Genomic DNA, 20,093 nt, shown 5'->3' with positions numbered 1-20,093 from the left:
TATATTATTTTGTACATACTTTGACACTTTTGCCTGTATAGAACAGCCGATTTTTAGAAATTGAAACGTACTTTTTGAAATTCTGAACATTTTACAAACTCTTTTTCATCATAAAATTTAAGATAGTCCACTTGTTGACGGAATGATTTTGCTGCTCTTTTTTTGGCTGAATATTTTCGTGAATATCATCCAGTTCTTCAATATAAAACAAACGATTTGTATTTTCCATTTTTATTTGAATATATTTTGCTGCTATTGCCATGTTATTAATATAATCGTTGTTTCTTTACTGTTTTAATGGTAAGGGTGATAAAAGAGAAAAGTGTCAAAATGGCTCAAAATTGCTCTCTCATGAACATTTTTACCAGAAAAGTAAAGGAACGGAAAAATGGTAGATCTGGCAGCAATGTCAAAAAGAAACATAAAAAATCAAATTTCGTCTTTTATTTCACAGTTTTCAATTTAGTTTTGTCAGCGTTCGACTTTTTCTTCTGTTTTTCGTCCATTTTCTTTTTCATTGTGAAATAATCGTCAAGCAAAAGTCGAAAAATCAGTTCTGTCATTTTTTACATGCAGAAATTTTGCTGGTAGCCTGTGGTAGAAGAGAAAGCCATTTTCGCTCTCTCTCCCCTCTCACTCTCATAAAAATTGCTTCCAGTTTTGCCACTTTTCGGGGTTAAGGAACGCTTTGCAAGTTAAAAATGGTAACAAATGGTAACCTCAGGTAAGTAAAGGAACACAGCTATAAAATATGGCAACATGAATTGAGTAAACTCAACTTTAAAAGTTGTAAGGAAGATGGTCTAACCTTTTGCTTATCGGACAGTTCAAATGTAAATGGAACTCGTAATAACCAAAACTGGTTTATCTGTCCGATAACATAATTTCTTTAACTATCGGTCACATATAATAACGGGCCTACAAATGTTTTGTTTAAAATATTTTAAATGCTTTATGTAATTTGTAAATAACGATGCAACGCAAAACTACTATATTATTTATTGCACTATTTATTAATTCAGTTATTTCACTTTACATTATTGGTTTTCTCCAACTTTATTCAATCCGTCGAAAATTGATGACAAATTATACCATGTTCAAAACATACTATTTAATCTATGACATAACAAGCCAGACTAAATGCAACCCGTGGCATATCGCACAATTTTTTTATATATTGCTTACACATAGTTTGATTACCATCGCATAAAAAAGTTTTCATCGGGGAAATTAAAAAAGGATGTTTTAACCAATTATTTATCTAGTTTTACCACGCGAAAATGCAAATCTTTAATATAGTTTTATATGTGAAGGAAAACAAAAATACACAAATAAAAAAAGTGAAAATAAATAATAGATTTTTGGTTTTGAATTAGTCAAATTTGTTGATAAACATTTGTGCTGTGAATTTTTTGAAATTAAAATTATTGTGTACTTGTGATTGTGTATGTGTTATTTCGTGCGTGTGTGTATATGTAAGCAAATGACGCAAATGAATTCTGGAGCAGACCAAAAATTAATATTCATTGCTGGAAATAAAAACGATTATGGGATTAAGGCTGACTATTTTGAAAAACAAAATAAAGAATGTTATGCTTACTTTAATGTCCACCTCTTCACGTACATACGAAGAAGAAGACAAAAATTAAAAAAAATTGAACATACATGTTTTTATCTATTTCTCCAATAAAATATTTGATGCACATGCTTTTCTAGACTTTTGAGTACGATCTGACATCTAAATGTATGAATAATCCACTCGGTGCTGCATCATTTATTCTAAGCAATGCACGAAACACCAATACTAATATTAGCAAAGCAGTTTTTATTTATAAACTACCGAAAATAAAACTCTTTTATATGGCTTTTGTATATGGAGAAAAACAAAAAACCCAGACCATAAAAAAGTGAAAATACATGATTATTTTTTTGTTTTGATTTTTTCAAATTAGTTGCTAAACATGTGTGTTGATAAATTTGTTTTTGTTTTAATTAAAATTATTGTGCACGTGTGATGTGTTACTTCGTGCGGTGTATACGTAAGCAAATGACGGAAAAAGCATATGTAAATGCACTTCATTTATTTCCAGGATTTCGTAAAATGGAGTCACATAATGTGCTTATGTAAAAATATCTAAATTCACATAGAATATTCAAATGCATCAAAATTCGAAATTACAAACAGAATTATTTTTTGATCCACTTAAGTTTTAGGACAAATGCGAGGAAATGCATTTATAAGCGTGGGATGACAGATAGCGACAATACCATAATCAAATACAAAAATATGAGAAAATACCCGAATTCACACCAATGTTTGCAATCAATCTTTGCGGCGTTAAAACGACCTGTGGCTTAAAGTGGTTCATTTTCAGTTTAATCTTCCGTAAAATATGCGTTATTTGGAGAGAATAAAATATTTTCTTTTAACATATATTCCCCATTTTTTAAACTGGACAATTTGACCTGCAAATTCAAACAGTCCATAATTTTTCACCTCTACCAAATTTACTAAATTGTTAACATTTGTGAGACTATTATATCACACAGTTCATATTCATAGTTCATATATACTGTTTAAAAGCAAATCTGTATATGGTTCACGCAAAAAATTATTTTCATTGGACGAAATAAAAGAAATGTTATATTTACTTTAATGTTCACCACTTCGCGTGCATACGTAGGGATGCGAACTGCCCCGATTATCAATTGTTAAACAAGAAGAGGAAACTTAAGTAATTGCACATACATATTTTTATCCATTCCTTAAATAATATATTTGATTCTAAAGCTTTTCTATGTTTTTGAACGCGATCTGCCGTCTAAATGTATGAATATACCACTCGCTGCACAATATACATACATTTATTTACCAAAGGGTTTCCTGTTATTCGACCTTTTTTCTTTTCTTTCAAATTGATAGATTAGTCAAGCTCGAAGTAAATTTTTTGTAAATATATATTTATTTAGTCATCAACATTTCGCAATTGCATTGAATTGCTTCTTCAGGATTATCAACAAAATACAGATGGATACGCAATCATTTATTATTATCACCGAGCTATACATCATATTACAAAAACAACCAACATACCATCTTCACAAAATACGTAAAAACAAACATAAAAAAATTTTTACAATAGCTAGACTAGAATCACTAAAATCGTCATGCGAGGTAAATATTGCACTGTTGCTTTCTTTCGCATTGCGATCCATATACATTCTTTATTTTGTATATGAGTCCTCGGTAGCACTGTTATCAACGTCACTTACTTACTTTGAGTAAATAACAGGGTTTAAAAGCCAGCATCTAAAAACATTAGCAAAATAAGCCAACGAACGCATATTTATTTTTGTGAATTTTTGCTTATTTCGTTTTCTACGCCTAATCTATTTTTCGTTAGGCATAATCGACAACCAAGCTACATATTTAGCTGACCATTTGTGGCAGGGAAATAGCAGCAGATTGTGTTTTTCTGATTAGAGTTGCCAACGCATTAATAGAAAAGGAGTCATTTAGTGTCAAAATGCCTAATTGTTATTGTTTAAAAATAAGAAAATATATATTAAACGGCTTCACCAAAAATTCAAATGTCCTTTGTCGTGATTTTTAATGCATTATATTGATAACCCTGATCTCAAAAACAATGCTGAAAACCTGGCTAAGCCGTTGAAGCTTTGTTGCTTATTCTCTTTTCTGATATGTGTGGATCATGTGTGCTGCAAAATATGAGTATGCGTGTCTGATGCTATTTTATTATAGCGACGATATCAAATAGCATCAGCATCGCTAGCAATATTTTTGTGAAATTTGTTGCAACATGTTGCCGTTGTTCATTGTATCTAAACATATTTCGAAGAAATTTTAGCAGGCAAAGCTGCTAAAATTCGGTGCTTGTGCTTATATCGTGTTAGCATTTTAAACCCTGGTAAATAACATTGGTCACCATTTGTGTGTTCGTATACATACATTTTCTCTCTCTACATTATGTTAGTAGGTTGGAGTTCGACACATTGACTAACATTTAATTATTGTCAATGTTAATGTAGCCAATTTGCCTATATTTCATTGAATGTAAGTAAATCTGTAATATTCTATACTCCAAGAATATTTCTTTTTTCATGTAAATGTTCTTCTTTGTTAGTCTTCCTAAACTCCATGTTGGTGGGTTGGATATCGGTTACAATTTGGTTACAATTAATCAAACATATACAAAATTGGTGTTATTTAAGATTTAGGAGTTAGTTAAAGTGTTTCTTTATTTACCAATTAATATTAACACAGTATAAGATGCTTATGTTGTAAAAAATACTTTGTAAAAAGGAAGAAAATATAAATATAAATAAGATATGATAATTTATATCACGGCCGTCCAGAATGTTGACTACATCTTCCTCAGAGAGAAGTGCTGATTGAAAAGAACGCAATCTAAATTTTCCTAATACTGGACATTCTCCCAGAAAATGGAACATTGTTTCATCTTGATTCCGGTTGCACAGCGTACACTTTCTTTTCGATCCCTCAGCATAGAATCTGGTTGCATTTAGGTTGATTAACCCACACCTTGTTTAAATATCCATATAATTTGTTCAGTAGTAAAAGAATCTGTAAAATAAGTTTCTTCCCGTGAATAATCTAAAAATTTGTATATTCTTGTTTGGCTTTGGATTTTGACGGCAAGTTTTCATGCAAGATATATATTTTTTCTTGGTTGATACAGTTTGATGTAAATAGTTTCCATTCAAATTCATTAGCGGTATCTGGCCAATGAACATTCAGACGTTGTGCTATGTTTCTCAAGTCTGCCACCGAGAAACTATTACTCTGTAATAGTAAATTTGTAAGCTTTTTTGTTAGGCGATTATCATGGTACTTGTATATTACATGATTTAGGTATTGTAAGTGCAAAGTCTTTGTGTATAAATGACTGCTTTCGACCGATGTCTCTAGCATGAGAGCATAATTTGGAGTAAAACTCGGGATTTTTAGAATTTTCTTTAAGAAATAACGTTGAAGTTTATTCACCTCATCAAAAAGAGAAAAGCCCCACACTTGGGCTCCATATGCTTGGATTGCTCTGCAACCGCTTGATAGACATTCTACTTCATTGGAATACTGACATTTTTTCTTCCCAGAAAACTTGTCCATGTAGAGTTTATGGCCATCTTTGCCTGACTTGTTCTATTTTCTAAATGTTTGGAGAATGATAGTTTTGGGGTGAAAGTAACACCTAGATATTTATATTCCTTTACAATTTTTATTTCATTTCCGTTATACGTCCACTTCTCACATGTGCTAAGTCGGCCTCCTTTTCGGAATACAAACATTTCCGATTTAGACGTGTTCACTGTTAGATTCCACGTCCTGCAGTAATGTTCTAAGTTCGTGATCATAGACTGTAAGGTTTGTACGTTATCTGCCAGTATTACTATGTCGTCTGCATATAACAATAGCCTTATGTTGATATTTTGAATAAATATTCCTCCTTGCAGATGTTTATGTAGGTCGTTAACCTAAAGGCAGAATAAAATAGCGATAATAAACAGCCCTGTTTTACTCCTGTATTAGTTTCGAAATATCCTGACACTTCTTCTCCAGTCCAAACTGCATATTGAGTGTTATTGTATATATTTTCAATGAGTTTAAGGTATTTGTACGAAACGCCAAGTTGTGATAATTTGTATATCAGTGATTTGCGGAAAACATGGTCAAATGCGGCTTTGAAGTCCACAAAAAACGCGTATACTTTCTTGCCTTCTTTGAAGTTGAGACTTACTATAGATGCCAAATTGTAAATATTATCTGCTGTCGAATAATTTTTCCTAAAACCAGCCTGGTGTTCGATTAATACTCGGTGTTGTTCGGTCCAGTTACACAGCCTTTCATTTAAGATACCCATCATTGGTTTAGCCATGCAGTTCATGAACGCGATTCCTCTGTAGTTTGATGGTTCTGCTATATCACATTTTTTGCGCATGGGGAATATTACGGTCTTTTTTAAAAATATTATCTACAATTCCGGCATTCAAAATGTTATTGCATATGAGTAGTAATAGTTTGTGGAAATCCTCTAAAGTGTGCACAATATGCTCGTATGGGATTCGATCCTCCCCTGGTGCTTTGTTCATTTTCACTTTCTTCAATATATTTTTAAGCTCTCCCAAACTAATTTCGGCATCTTATATCGGATCTGTATGGAAAAATTGAGCGTAACTTATTTGTAGGGCGTTTTGCTCACAATTTAAGAAAGTAAATTTGAAATGTGTTTGCTGATATTGCTGTACTTATTTGAAAGGTTTGGTTCCTCATCTGTTTTACAGCTTTCCACCTTTCTTTTGAATCCCTTACGTGGTGTCTTGCAAATATCTTTGTATAACTTTACAGCATCCAAGTACTTTTGTCTGGATTCAGTTGTGTTCTTTTTATGGTGCATTTTTAATAGTGAGAACATGTTCACCCGCGCTTTATGACATTTATGATTGTACCAAAGCTGTTTAGGTGTAAATGGAAATACTTCGTACACCTTAGGTTTAATCGACGCTTTTATAACGAAATGTTTTTCTGGAGATCTGCACGATATATTTCCGCTTTGTTATTGTCCCAGGCAAGCTTAGGTAGTAAATTTAAATTATTATTGGTTGTACGTTCTGTTGGTACTTTGATGCGTAATTTTATTGGTAGGTGATCTGACCATGTTAAATTTTCTACTACAAATTAATCAACAAGATGTAGCACTCCCTGATATACAGCACAAACATCATTTACAGATTCTCCTATTGTATTTATAAAAGTGAGGTTACCCTCCTGGTCTCCACGTGTCGGCCATTTAGAATGAGCAAGTTCATGGCCATGATTAAACATGCCATCTATCCAAAAAATTCCAATGATTGTGAAATTCATATTTATATTGCTTGTCATACATTTTTGGTATTAACACAATTAGGAATAAGAAATAAGGTCGATCAAGTTCGTACAAAAACTATAGTATCCTGTCCTCCTGAATTCATAATTTCAGGTTAGGTTCAGGTTGGGTTCATGTTGGGTTGGGTTCAGGTTAGGTTTGGTTTAAGTTGGGTTCAGTTTGGGTTAGGATCGTTTCAGATTGGGTTGGGTTCAGGTTATGTTCAAGTTGGGTTCAGTTTTGGGTTTAATTTTACCTTACTGATGGTCCGATAAATATTTCTCATAATTGTCACATTTTCAAAGCCCTTATTATAAATGTATATCAATGATTAATAAAATTAGAAATAAATAAAACAACCATATTACAACGGAGATAGATTGCATTTATTTCGTAATCACAATGTACGCATTTCTATAATTAATATATAATATCGATTGTCTTCTTTATTATGTTGGTGTAAATTTTTCTTATATATCTCCAACTCTGAGGAGTACAAATAAGCCTGGTGTGAGTGCCCAGTTCTCGTTTCCTACGACAATTTTTTCATTATTTTTTTAAAGATTTATTATCATTTTTCAATTGAGATAGATTGTTTTCATAATCGCAATCATCATGAGCAGAATAAAAAAAATCGTCTTTTGCGTCTTCATACTTGATTGAGTCATCTTCTTTAATATCTTCCTTATATCTGTTGAGAATGGAAAACGGTGATTTCTCATACTCGGATATGTTTTTGTTTTAGGGGACCACGTATTCGGATACCTTTTCACTTGTTGTCTTAGCTAATTTATTTAGTTCATCTATTATAGGTATAAAAGCATTCTCTAATTGCGCTGTTCTTGTTTGCTTTTTCTTCAGTTTTCTTTTCAAAACATTACGGGATTGAATCAATTGTTTCAACATTTCTTTTTAAAATTGCTAATGATATGCTGTAAAATATCGGTTATTGATACAACTGAACGCAACCCAACCTGAACCCAGCCTAACCTAACCTGAAACCAATCTGAACGCAACCTAACCTGAATCCAATCTGTACTCAACCCAATCTGAATCTATGAATTCAGGAAGACAGTACAGATTTTTTCGAACTTGATCTACCTTATTTCTTATACCAAATTGTGTTGATACCAAAAATGTACTGTCAAGCAGTATAAAAATAAATTTCACAATCCTTGGAAATTATTTGGATAGATGGCAGGTTTTAATAAACAAGCTTTTAAACAATAGTTCTTTCAATATCATTGTTAAGTGCAGACATCAAGCTTAATCATTTGAAACTCTGCGTCAAAACCCCTCAATCCTATTATCATCAGTGATTCCCTTGTATTGCGATGAAATGGAGAGTATTACCGTCAGCGGTTTCTTGGAAACTCCAAAACTAAAAGCACCTTATGTCATGGATGATAGAACGCTTACAATCATTTGAAAATTAGCCAGTGGATTTTTAGATATCAATGAATTAGCCGGCTCAGGTATGAGGTGTAAGTTGCTTTTTTGGAACTTGAAGATAAACCTTATACGAACATCAATTACAAATTATTGACAAGTTAAACAATAATTCCAGGCATCTTTATGAAAAGTAAGCTTCTTGGTTATGATATTTTTGGAGTAAACAATAATTCCAGCTTCCACAAAATAAGTTATACCCCAACATCTACCAGTTGCTCGATAAAAAAACTTTAGGAAATCTTTCTATTCAATCCCAGATGAAAATTTATGCATAATTTGTTATATCAACGAATGCAGTCATTGGTTTTATATTGCAGACATATTTTTGACCTTTATCAACTGTACCATATCTGTTAGAAAATGTGTATGTGTTACAAGGCGTTCATTGCTGGAGTTATAAGTAGTTTATTTCTCCTAAACCCCAAATAACACCAGTTTTTTTGTATGTAACCAAATTGTAACCGATATCCAACCCACTAACATGGGGTTTAGAGAGCATAACAAAAGAGAACATTTACATGAGAAAATAAATATTCTTGGAGTATTGAATATTACAGATTTATTTATATTTAATGAAATGTAGGCGAATCGGCTACATTAACGTTGACAATAATTATATGTGGGTCAATGTATCAAACTCCAACCTACTAACATAAAGTAGAGAGAGAAAATGTAGGTATACGAACATACAAATGATGACCATTGTTATTTACTCCTGGGGGACTCTGAGACTCTCTCATTCTTATTAATTTCATTTTTTTTACTCCCGCGTATACTGGAGGTAAAATATGCAACTTTATTTCACATTTTGTATACCTTATATTTAAACCCTGACATATATGTATTTTTGATGACAATCTTGCTATACACTCACTCGAACATATGTTTTAATTTAGACTTGCTCTAAATGTGGTTCAGCCTAAAATTTTCGAGGTAATTTTTGTTGTTTGGACCCACTGTGTAGTTACATTTTAATCTGTGGCATGTTAAGTTTTAATGGTGTTCTCATCGAATCCCGTCAATATATAATTCTTTAGATAAATCAATGTATTGGTTGTATTCCAGGATCGCCCTCAACCATACACGCACCTCACACTTGAACCACCTCTGCCATCATTTAATTATCAACATGCCTAACATACTCAAACTGTGTAATACCCACAAAAGGCAAGAATTCCTAAGAACAAAGAAAGAGCATACATATGTTAAGCCAACAAAAAATCATTGTTGATTTCATATTTGTACAGATTAATTTTTTCGCTGCTTTTTCCCTTTCTACTTCACTCTCCTAGAATAAACCTAACATACCTTTCATACACATAGATATAAGGAAATCAAATTTATAAACTGAACATATTTCTTTTCAAGTTCAATATGAACACTAATATATATACACAGCATAAATTTAAGGAGACAAATAAATTCAAACAGTCCACAATTTTTCATTTTCGTCAAAATCTAATGCCATGTTCATACCAGCATTTGGATCAAGTTGTTCGCTCTCTTATGTATGTACACGAATTAACCCGTTCATACGACATAGTACACAATTCATAGCAACATGATTCATATTTTCCTACTTTTTATTTACTGAATTTAAAGAAATTTTCAGCCAAAAGTCGAGTAAAATTAGTTGATATAAACTGAAAACATGTTTGTCCTTCTTTCAGATATCTGTTTAATATTAAACAATATTATTTTAATTCATCTTTTCCAGTTTTTCTCACAGTTTTGGTGTTTTCAGCACATTTTTTTTATTTTTCTATTTTCAAAATTATTGAGAGAGAGACCTGCCAAAATAACTTTTTTAGTATACAGACTTTCTGGCAGGCATTTGATTTTTGTTTCTAAACTTGTGCGCGAATTTAAAACGATGGACAAGAAATGCAGCTGCATTAAAAGAGAAGAGAAATTTCGCTATGATTTGAATGTATACTAGTCGTTAAACCTGTAGTATCGGTAGCATAGACAATAATGTCATGTGGATATCAAATATGAAAATATAATAAAAGTTACTTTTTACGGAGTTCGAGAATAATTCAGACGTGTTTTATTTATATCTACGGACTATTACATTGGCGACGAGGAGAAAATCAGATTGAGGAAGAATCGGGATCAGGATCAAATAAATAAGCATTAATTGGAAAATTTTAAGCGGTTTGGAATGATTTAAAATGGATATGAATAATTTAGGTAAGATGTATCATAGAAGTCTTATTAATACGAGTCGTCTCAACCTTCCCACTGTTATAAGATTATACGACACTGCCTCGGGAAGAAATGAGGATTGTGAACGTTTTAATACTATCTCAGACTGAATTTCCACATTGATTGTTTCTTTTAATATACTTATATATATATACTTTTTTTTCTTTTACATGTACACAATATCAAAATGAGCCATGAGTTTGGAATATTAACTTCTGTGTATGGAAGTTCAAACTATGGTATGGTTACTTATACATAGTGCAAACAAATTGAGTAAGGAATTTGTAATGTTGGAAAATGCGATGATTAGAATCAGTTCCCAATTTCTAATGTGAGAATTAAATTCGGTTCACATTAGATTAAGATGATGATGATGTATTGCTATTGCGATGATTAAATTCGGTTCGCAATTGATTAAATTCAGAATACATATTGAGCAATGCGAATTATTTTGCTGGTGCGATGATTAAATTCGGTTCGCAATTGATTAAATTCAGAAGAGAGCAAAATATAGAAAAGTAGAATGATTTATTCAAGCTAATATGCAATGTGTATAAGCAACCCCGAACTTGGGAAGTGAAATGAAGGTTTGACGATTCAAGAAGATGTCACAGGAAATTAAATTATTTGTGTCTTAAAGATTTAGATATGGGTCGGACACAATTCACACGTGGGCTGTTGGAATTTCAGTTTGAAATAGATGATGGTAACTGTGCAATTAAATGGAATAGTTGGTTGCGTGGCTTTGAGCTTTTTGCAACTGCAAATCGAATAACAGATTGTGACGAAAAATACAGTTGGTTGTTACATTATGCTGGCACAAAAGTACAGGAGGTGTTCTTATATTTGCCGCACACAGAGGATTATGTCAAACGCGGGCCACTGATTGGTGGATTTATTCCTCATTTAAACAAATATGATGATGCGGTAATGAAATTACAGAATTTCTTTGCACCGAAACGAAATGCCACATATGAACGACACATCTTTCGAAAAATGAAACAAGAACCAAACGAGAGAATTGAACTGTTTGCAGTGCGTCTTCGTACACAGGCCGAAAGATGTAATTTTGGAAATCAAATTGAGAGCAACATTAAGGATCAAATCACGGAGGCATGTTCATCTGATTTACTGCGGCGTAAGATTCTTGAACGTGGTGATGACAGTTTGGATGAAATTTTGAAAATGGCAAGGATTATAGAAGCAGTATCGGAACAGCAGAAGTCGTTTCGAACATCCAAGTCAGCTTGCGGTGACAGTAATTCGCCGAACAATAATAATGTAGATGTGTGCAAAATTGGCAGTCAGGATATGCGCAAACGACAATTTCGAAGTAACCAAAACAATCGATTCGAATGTTATCGGTGTGGAACAAAGGGTCATAAGGCTAATGACAATCGCTGTCCAGCGAAGGGTAAAGAATGTTCGAAGTGTGGTGGGAAAAATCATTTTGCTCGGAAATGTATGACAACGAACATTCGGAAGCGCAAGAGAAATGAGCATTACGATGAAAACGATTCACGCTATAAGTCATTAAACAGAGCGACAGGGAACTACGAAACAGAACGGGTGCAGATGGTTTCTTCTATGGAGGAGTATGACGATAATGCTGATGATAATGTATTTTGCATTAGTACATCCGACAGTTCAAACGAAATACGATGTCAAATTGGAGGTGTTGAGACCACGGCTATCATTGACTCGGGATCAAAATACAATGTGGTGGATCGAGAAAATTGGATGGATTTGAAAAGCAAAAATGTAAATGTAATCGGTCGCCAGAAACAAACTGATAAGACATTCACAGCATATGGTGGAAAACCGTTGAAGCTTATGGGACTTTTCAAAGCGATGGTTCAGATAGATGGTAGAAGCACTATAGCAGATTTTTATGTTGTTGATGAAAAAGGGAAGCTCTTATTAGGGCGCGATACGGCTATGTGTTTGCAAGTATTAAAAATAGGAAATAACATCAATCAAGTTACTGGGAAAACTGATGATCATCAACTTGGCAAAATCGCCGGTATCATAGTTCACATACCGATAAAAGAAAATGTAAAACCCATAATACAACCGTATCGGCGTATCCCTGCTCCACTCGAGGAAGCTGTCGACAAAAAGATTCAAGAAATGTTACGACAAGGTATTATTGAAAAGGTGAATGGCCCCTCGAAATGGGTTTCTCCGGTTGTCGTGGCGCCAAAACGAGATGATATACGTCTATGTGTCGATATGCGTCGAGCAAATGAGGCGGTCAGTAGAGAAAATCACCCGTTACCAACGATAGACGATTTTCTACCCCATATAGGCACCGGTAAATTTTTCTCCAAATTGGACATTAAGCAGGCCTTCCACCAGGTCGAAATTGCTCCTGATTCAAGAGAAATCACGACATTTATAACTAAGCGTGGACTCTATCGTTATACTAGGCTGATGTTTGGCATTACATGCGCTCCAGAAATCTTTCAAAAAATTATGGAACAAGTACTAAATGGGTGTGGCGGGTGTCTTAATTTTATAGATGATATTATTGTTTACGCGGAGACGAAAGATGAACATGATAGACGTTTGAAAAAGGTTTTTGATCGTCTTCGAAAATTTAATGTGACGCTCAACATAAAAAAATGTGTCATTGGAGTTTCAGAGCTTGAGTTTCTTGGCCATCGATTGTCGCCAAACGGGATCACACCTACGTTTGATAAAGTGGATGCCATCAAACGGTTCCGAGAACCTTCGACATCTGAAGAGGTACGTAGTTTCTTGGGTCTGGTAAATTATGTGGGAAAATTCATACCAAATTTAGCTACAATTACCGATCCTCTGCGCAAGTTAACTCACAAAGATACCCAATTTGAATGGAGTTCAGTTCATGCAAAAGCTTTTAATGATTTAAAACGGTATATGTCAACAGAAAAAACACTTGGGTATTACAGTACCAAAGATCGTACCCAAATTATTGCAGATGCCAGTCCAGTGGGACTAGGTGCCGTTCTTATACAATTTAACGAATCAGGTCCACGTATAATATCATACGCTAGTCGCAGTCTATCCGCTATCGAGAAAAGGTACGCACAAACAGAGAAGGAAGCCCTTGCTTTGGTATGGGCAGTAGAAAGATTCCATTACTACGTTTATGGAAAGCTATTTGAACTAGTCACCGACCACAAACCACTGGAGACAATCTTCGCACCGAGATCGAAGCCATGTGCACGGATCGAACGATGGGTATTGAGATTACAATCATACCGATACAAGGTAATCTACCGGCCTGGTAAGTCAAATATAGCCGATCCACTATCGCGACTGGCCGTTGGTTCAATAGCAAACATTGAAATTACTGGAGAACGGTGCGAAGACTCAGATTATTATGTCAATTGGCTGCTATCGCATGTAACTCCAAAGGCGATGAAGCTTCAGGAAATAGTACAAGCGTCTGATAACGACCATGAAATTCAAGCAGTAAGAAATGCAATTATGAATCAAGAATGGGTTGGTGCTGCTGAATCATACAAAGTATATGAAACAGAATTGAGTTTTGCAGATCGTATACTATTAAGAGGCACACGTATTGTCATTCCATCGGACTTGCGGAGTCGTGTACTAGATTTGGCCCATGAAGGACATCCAGGTATGACGGTAATGAAAAGACGTCTACGAGCAAAAGTATGGTGGCCTAGAATCGATCAAAATGTTGAGGCCATGGTAAAAAGGTGTCAAGGTTGTAACCTCGTTAGTATACCGTCTAATCCAGAACCGAATTATTTTTGTGGACCATTACCTTCGGGTCACCACCTATTTGTCATCGTTGATTACTACAGTCGTTTCATGGAGGTCGAGATAATGACAAAGATCGATACAATGGAAAAAATAAATCGATTGGAAATCATTTTTGCGCGATTTGGATTTCCAGTATCCATTACGGCAGATAATGGACCACAGTTTGGCGCTGAGTTTCGAAATTACTGCGAAATAAACAACATTAAATTGATAAACACGACACCATACTGGCCCCAGCAAAATGGTGAGGTTGAGCGGCAAAATCGGTCACTATTGAAGGTTCTGAAAATAAGTCAAGCAACAAAAAGCAACTGCAAAGCAGAATTGTTGAAATATTTGTTGGTGTATCGATCAACACCACACTCAACAACATTGAAGTCGCCAGCCGAATTGATGTTCAATCGGAAGATAAGAGATAAGCTTCCAACTATAACACAGCCATTGGAAATCGACGAAGAGCTGCATGATCGTGACAAAGAACAAAAAGATAAATGAAAGGTACATATATGCAGATTCCAAGAGAAATGCTAAGTCCCAATTTACATTAGGCGAGTTTACTTGCGGCAATTGTGAGTTTGATGGAGAGAGAGGTGAGGCATATGGTAACCCTTTGCCTCTCAACACCCTCTCTCACCAACAAACTGACAATTGCCGCAAGTAAACTCGCCTAATGTAATTTGGGACTAAGCATATCGATATAAAAGAAGGGGACATGGTCATATTAAAACGGCAGGTTGTGATGAATAAGTTAGACTCACCATTTGAGCCAAACATACACAAAGTATTGAAAAGGAGTGGTTCTGAAGCTTTGGTTGAATCGACGGAAAATGGAAGAAGGAAGCGACGGAACGTTGCACATCTTAAACGAATTTCAATTGACGACAGTATAAATGAATCATCGTTCAATCCACTTGTGAACGAAGGAAATAAATCAAAGCCTTGTGCCCGAACCACGGGCAATCAATCTCCTTCGATCGTATTGCCAACGGGGGACTTGGGATCGCCGCAACAGGGGCGACTATTGCCAGCCAAACGCAGATGTCAAAAGCCAATACGATTCCAGGAGTATCGAATGTAATCAGAATAATTTGTTTATATTAAATTTGAAAAAAAAAATAAAATAAAAAAAAAGTATCTGTAGTATCGGTAGCATAGACAATAATGTCATGTGGATATCAAATATGAAAATATAATAAAAATTACTTTTTACGGAGTTCGAGAATAATTCAGACGTGTTTTATTTATAACTACGGACTATTACAAAACCGTTTACTTTTCAATCATGTTTTGCAGTTTTTCTAAAAAAATTTAGGTTTTTAATAAATTTTTAAATTTTATATTTTATCTGTCATAATTAATTTATTTCGATAAATTCTCTCATTTGTTAGAGATGGGACTTATTTTATCGTCGTTCTGAGAGTTAAATAAATTGAACAATGTACAAAAATTTTTGTTCGTTCTCAAAATTTTGTATGGGAAATGAAGTAATTATATCGTAATTTGGGGTCGAACTACGAATAGAGAGCGAATTACCGTCAGTCTGAACAAGGCATAATAAATTATTAACCGCTTCGTCCCAATACTTTTTTAATGTTAAAAAGTGCAAAAGAGAAAATTGTCAAAAAAGAGTTCAACGGACACATTTTTCCAAATTGTACGGAAATGGAAAAATGACAGAAACGTCAAAAAGTCTGGAACAAATGTCAAAGTCGGCGTGTCTGCCGATAAGAAGGCGGCAAACATGTTGCACATATTTGCTCGCTCAAATTTGTAAAAAAGTTTCTAAAGAGAAAGCTAGTCAGCGCCATTTTTGTTACGAAAGATGTGAACATTTTGCGACTTTTTTGATGTACGGGTAAAAATTTGCAAAATGTGTTAAATGTGTAAAAACTTTTTAGTTCTAGAACGAAGCTAACATTTGTGAAACTATTATATCACAGAGTTCATATATACTATTTTCAAGCACGGATACACTGCCCTGATTATCAATTTTTAAACAAGAAGAGAAAAATAAAAAAATCGAATATACATTTTGTTCCACATTTCTTCAATAACAAATTTTGATTCTTATGCTTCTTATGCTTCTATATTTATGCTTATGCTTCTATATTTTTAAACACCATCAAAATGTATGGATATTCAACTCGATGCACAATTACATAAATTTATTTAATTTTAAAATATAAAAAGACAAAAAAACAACGAAAGCTTTAGTACACCGAATAAAGAAAACTAATCGGAAAGAAGAACAAATTACATACCCACACATGCACATACCTTTGTCAGTTAATTTCCATACACATCAACGCCTACATAGAAAAGTCCGTTATTCTTTTCATTCGCTTTATGAAATGATAACAATAATCAATGCTGCGGAAAAATCACTACAGCCTCTACCTTAAACAGCCAAAGTCGCTACTTTGGCGACAAGTAGCGGAAAAATCACCAAATTGTCATCCCAGGCGTACTTTTGTTTAAAATATTTTAAATGCTTTATGTACTTTGTAAATAACGATGCAACGCAAAACTGTTATATTATTTATTGCTCTGTTTATTAATTCAGTTATTTCACTTTACATTATTGGTTTTCTCCAACTTTCTTCAATCCATCGAAAATTGATGACAAATTATACCATGTTCAAAACATACTATTTAATCTATGACATAACAAGCCAGACTAAATGCAACCCGTGGCGTATGGCACAATTTCTTTATATATTGTCTTCACATAGTTTGATTACCATAGCATAAACAAAGTTTCATCGGGGAAATTAAAAAAGGGTGTTTTAACCAATTATTTTTCTAGTTTTACCACGAGGAAAATTGGCGTAAAATACAGCATTTTAGAAACGCTACCGAAAATGCAAATCTTTTTTATAGTTTTTGTATGTAAAGGAAAACAAAACTACAGAAATAAAAAAGTGGTAATAAATAATAGATTTTTGGGTTTTAATTAGTCAAATTAGTTGATAAACATTCGTGCTGTGAATTTTTTTTAAAATTAAAATTATAGTGTACTTTTGATTGTGTATGTGTTATTTCGTGCGTGTGTGAGTATATGTAAGCAAATAAATTCTGGAGCAGACCAAAAATTAATTTTCATTGGTGGAAGAAGCAAAAAAAAAAATCGAACATACATGTTTTTATCTATTTCTCCAATAAAATATTTGATGCCCATGCCTTTCTATATTTTTGAGTACGATCTGACATCCAAATGTATGAATAATGCACTCGTTGCTGCGTCATTTATTCAAAACAATGCACGAAAAACCAAGTAAAAATACATGATTATTTTTTTGTTTTGATTTATTTAAATTAGTTGCTAAACTTATGTGTTGATAAATTTTTATTCGTTTTAATTAAAATTATTGCGTGCGCGTGATGTGTTATTTCGTGCGGCGTATACGTAAGCAAATGACGCAAAAAGCATATGTAAATGCACTTCATTCATTTCCATATGGAATATTCAAATTTTTCATCAAAATTCGAAATTACAAACAGAATTATAATTTGGTCCAATTACGTTTTAGGACAAATGCGAGGAAATGCATTTATAAGCGTGGGATGACAGATAGCAGACAATACCATAATCAAATGCAAAAATATGAGAAAATACCCGAATTTTACGTCAATGTTTGCAATCAATCTTTGAGGCGTTAAAACGATAAGTGCCTTTAAGTGGTTCAAGTTCAGTTTAATCTTCCGTAAAATATGTTTTATTTGGAGAGAATAAGAAATTTTCTTTTAACAAACATTCCCCATTTTTTAAACATGACAATTTGACCTACAAATTCATGCAGTCCATAATTTTTCACCTCTATCAAAAATTACTAAATTGTTAACATTTGTAAGACTATCATATCACACAGTTCACATTCAAAGTTCAGATATTGAGTTTAAAAGCAAATCTGTATATGGTTCACCCAAAATATTATTTTCATTGGACGAAATAAAAGAAATGTTATATTTACTTTAATGTTCACCACTTCACGTACATACGTAGGGATGCGAAAAGCCCCGATTATCAATTGTTAAACAAGAAGAGGAAACTACAGTAATAGCACATACATATTTTTATCCATTCATTAAATAAAATATTTGATTCTAATGCTTTTCTATGTTTTTGAAATGAATGTATGAATATTCCACTCGCTTACTTATTTCACTTTAAATGATTGGTCTTCGCCAACTTTCTTCCAACCATCAAAAATTGATGACAAATTATATCATCTTCAAAACATACTCTTTAATCCATAGCATAACAAGCCAGACTAAATGCAATCCGTGGCGTATGGCACAATTTCTATATATTATTTACACATAGTGTGATTACCATCGCATAAACTAAGTTTTCATAGGGGAAATTAAAAAATTATGTTTTAACCAAAATGTAGAGCATCTGCAAAACATTCATGATGACTATAATCTACATAAAAAACTAAAAGAGTCCGCAGGAGTGTATAGGAAGGCATCACCAGCGTTACTAATGGATGACAACAATCAGCCAATTTTCGAGACATAACACATAAAGAATCGATGGAAAAACTATATTGAACAATTATTTACAGACGACCAACGATCAAAAAAAAGATCAGGACACAAATAATTATATAACGGGAAACCTAATCACTACAGCCAAAGTAGAATATGCGATTCAATCGATAAAAGATAAAAAATCAACAGGATCCGACGAAATTCCTTCCGAAATCTTAAAATTAATTGATGGAAACAACATCTCTCATTCATTACACGACTTTTTAATCATGTGTATGGTACTGGCCAATATCCAAACGATTGGTTGAAGTCTACTTTCATTGCAATACCAAAAAAATCTAATGCAAAAAAGTGTTGTGACTACAGTCTTATAAGCCTTATATGTCACATATTAAAAATGTTCCTAAGAATAATTCACAAATTAATTTACTCCAAATGTGAAAGAGTTACGGGAGAGTCCCAATTCGGGTTCAAGGAAGGTATGGGTACCAGAGAAGCCCTACTAACCATCCAATTACATGTACGGAAATGCAGAGATGTCCACAAAGATTTTTATATATGCTTTATTGATTATGAAAAGGCATTTGATACCGTCCAACACGACAAATTTATTAATATATTGAGGGAAATAGGAATAGAATCTATATTGGAACCAAAATGCAAGAATCGAAATAAATGGTGACCTGACTCCTAGACAAGCTCACGTACGTAAGTGAAACATATGGCCTCAAACTAAATACAAAAAAGACAAAATACATGATTGTTAGTCGGAAAGATGCAAGTTATGAAACGGCACTAAGTATTAAAGATGAACTTGCCGAACGTGTAAGAACTTTTAAATATCTTAGCGTTTCAATTAACGACCAATGGAATATTTCAAATGAAATAAAGCGCCGAGTGGAGATGGCCAGAAACGCCTTTTTTAAATACAAAAAAAAAACAATTACAAATCAGGAATTAAGTCTCGCAACCAAGATAAGATTCGTCGAATGTTATATTTGTATTTCTCAGATGAATGCATGTCGACTGACAATTCTTACACACGGTCAAATTAAGAAAAATCGCATACCTTGGACACCTGATGAGAAATGACAAATACAGATTTGTACAATGCTTTATTAAATGCAACATAGAAGGACAACGACCAAGAGGCAGAAGAGAGATATACTGGCTAAGTAACATCCAAGAGTGTACAGGATACAGAGATGAAACAAATCTGCTACATGCTGCTAAAAATAGAGAGATGTCTATAATTTCATA

At 33.5% G+C, this 20,093-nt stretch overlaps 1 long non-coding RNA gene across 1 annotated transcript in view; it reads right to left on the bottom strand.

The window, feature by feature from the left end:
* Positions 1-16,752, bottom strand: part of LOC141388137 (uncharacterized) — a 50,796-nt gene extending 34,044 nt beyond the window's left edge. Inside the window, exon 1 of the long non-coding RNA XR_012408739.1 lies at positions 16,617-16,752. This is a non-coding gene — a long non-coding RNA (uncharacterized lncRNA). The remainder of the gene's footprint in view (positions 1-16,616) is intronic.
* Positions 16,753-20,093: the final 3,341 nt, after the last annotated feature.

Source organism: Musca autumnalis, unplaced genomic scaffold, assembly GCF_047663935.1.
Source record: "Musca autumnalis isolate F117 unplaced genomic scaffold, ASM4766393v1 scaffold_6, whole genome shotgun sequence".
Classification (NCBI taxonomy): Eukaryota; Metazoa; Arthropoda; class Insecta; order Diptera; family Muscidae; genus Musca; species Musca autumnalis.
This window is presented reverse-complemented; position numbering and strand designations above follow the sequence as displayed.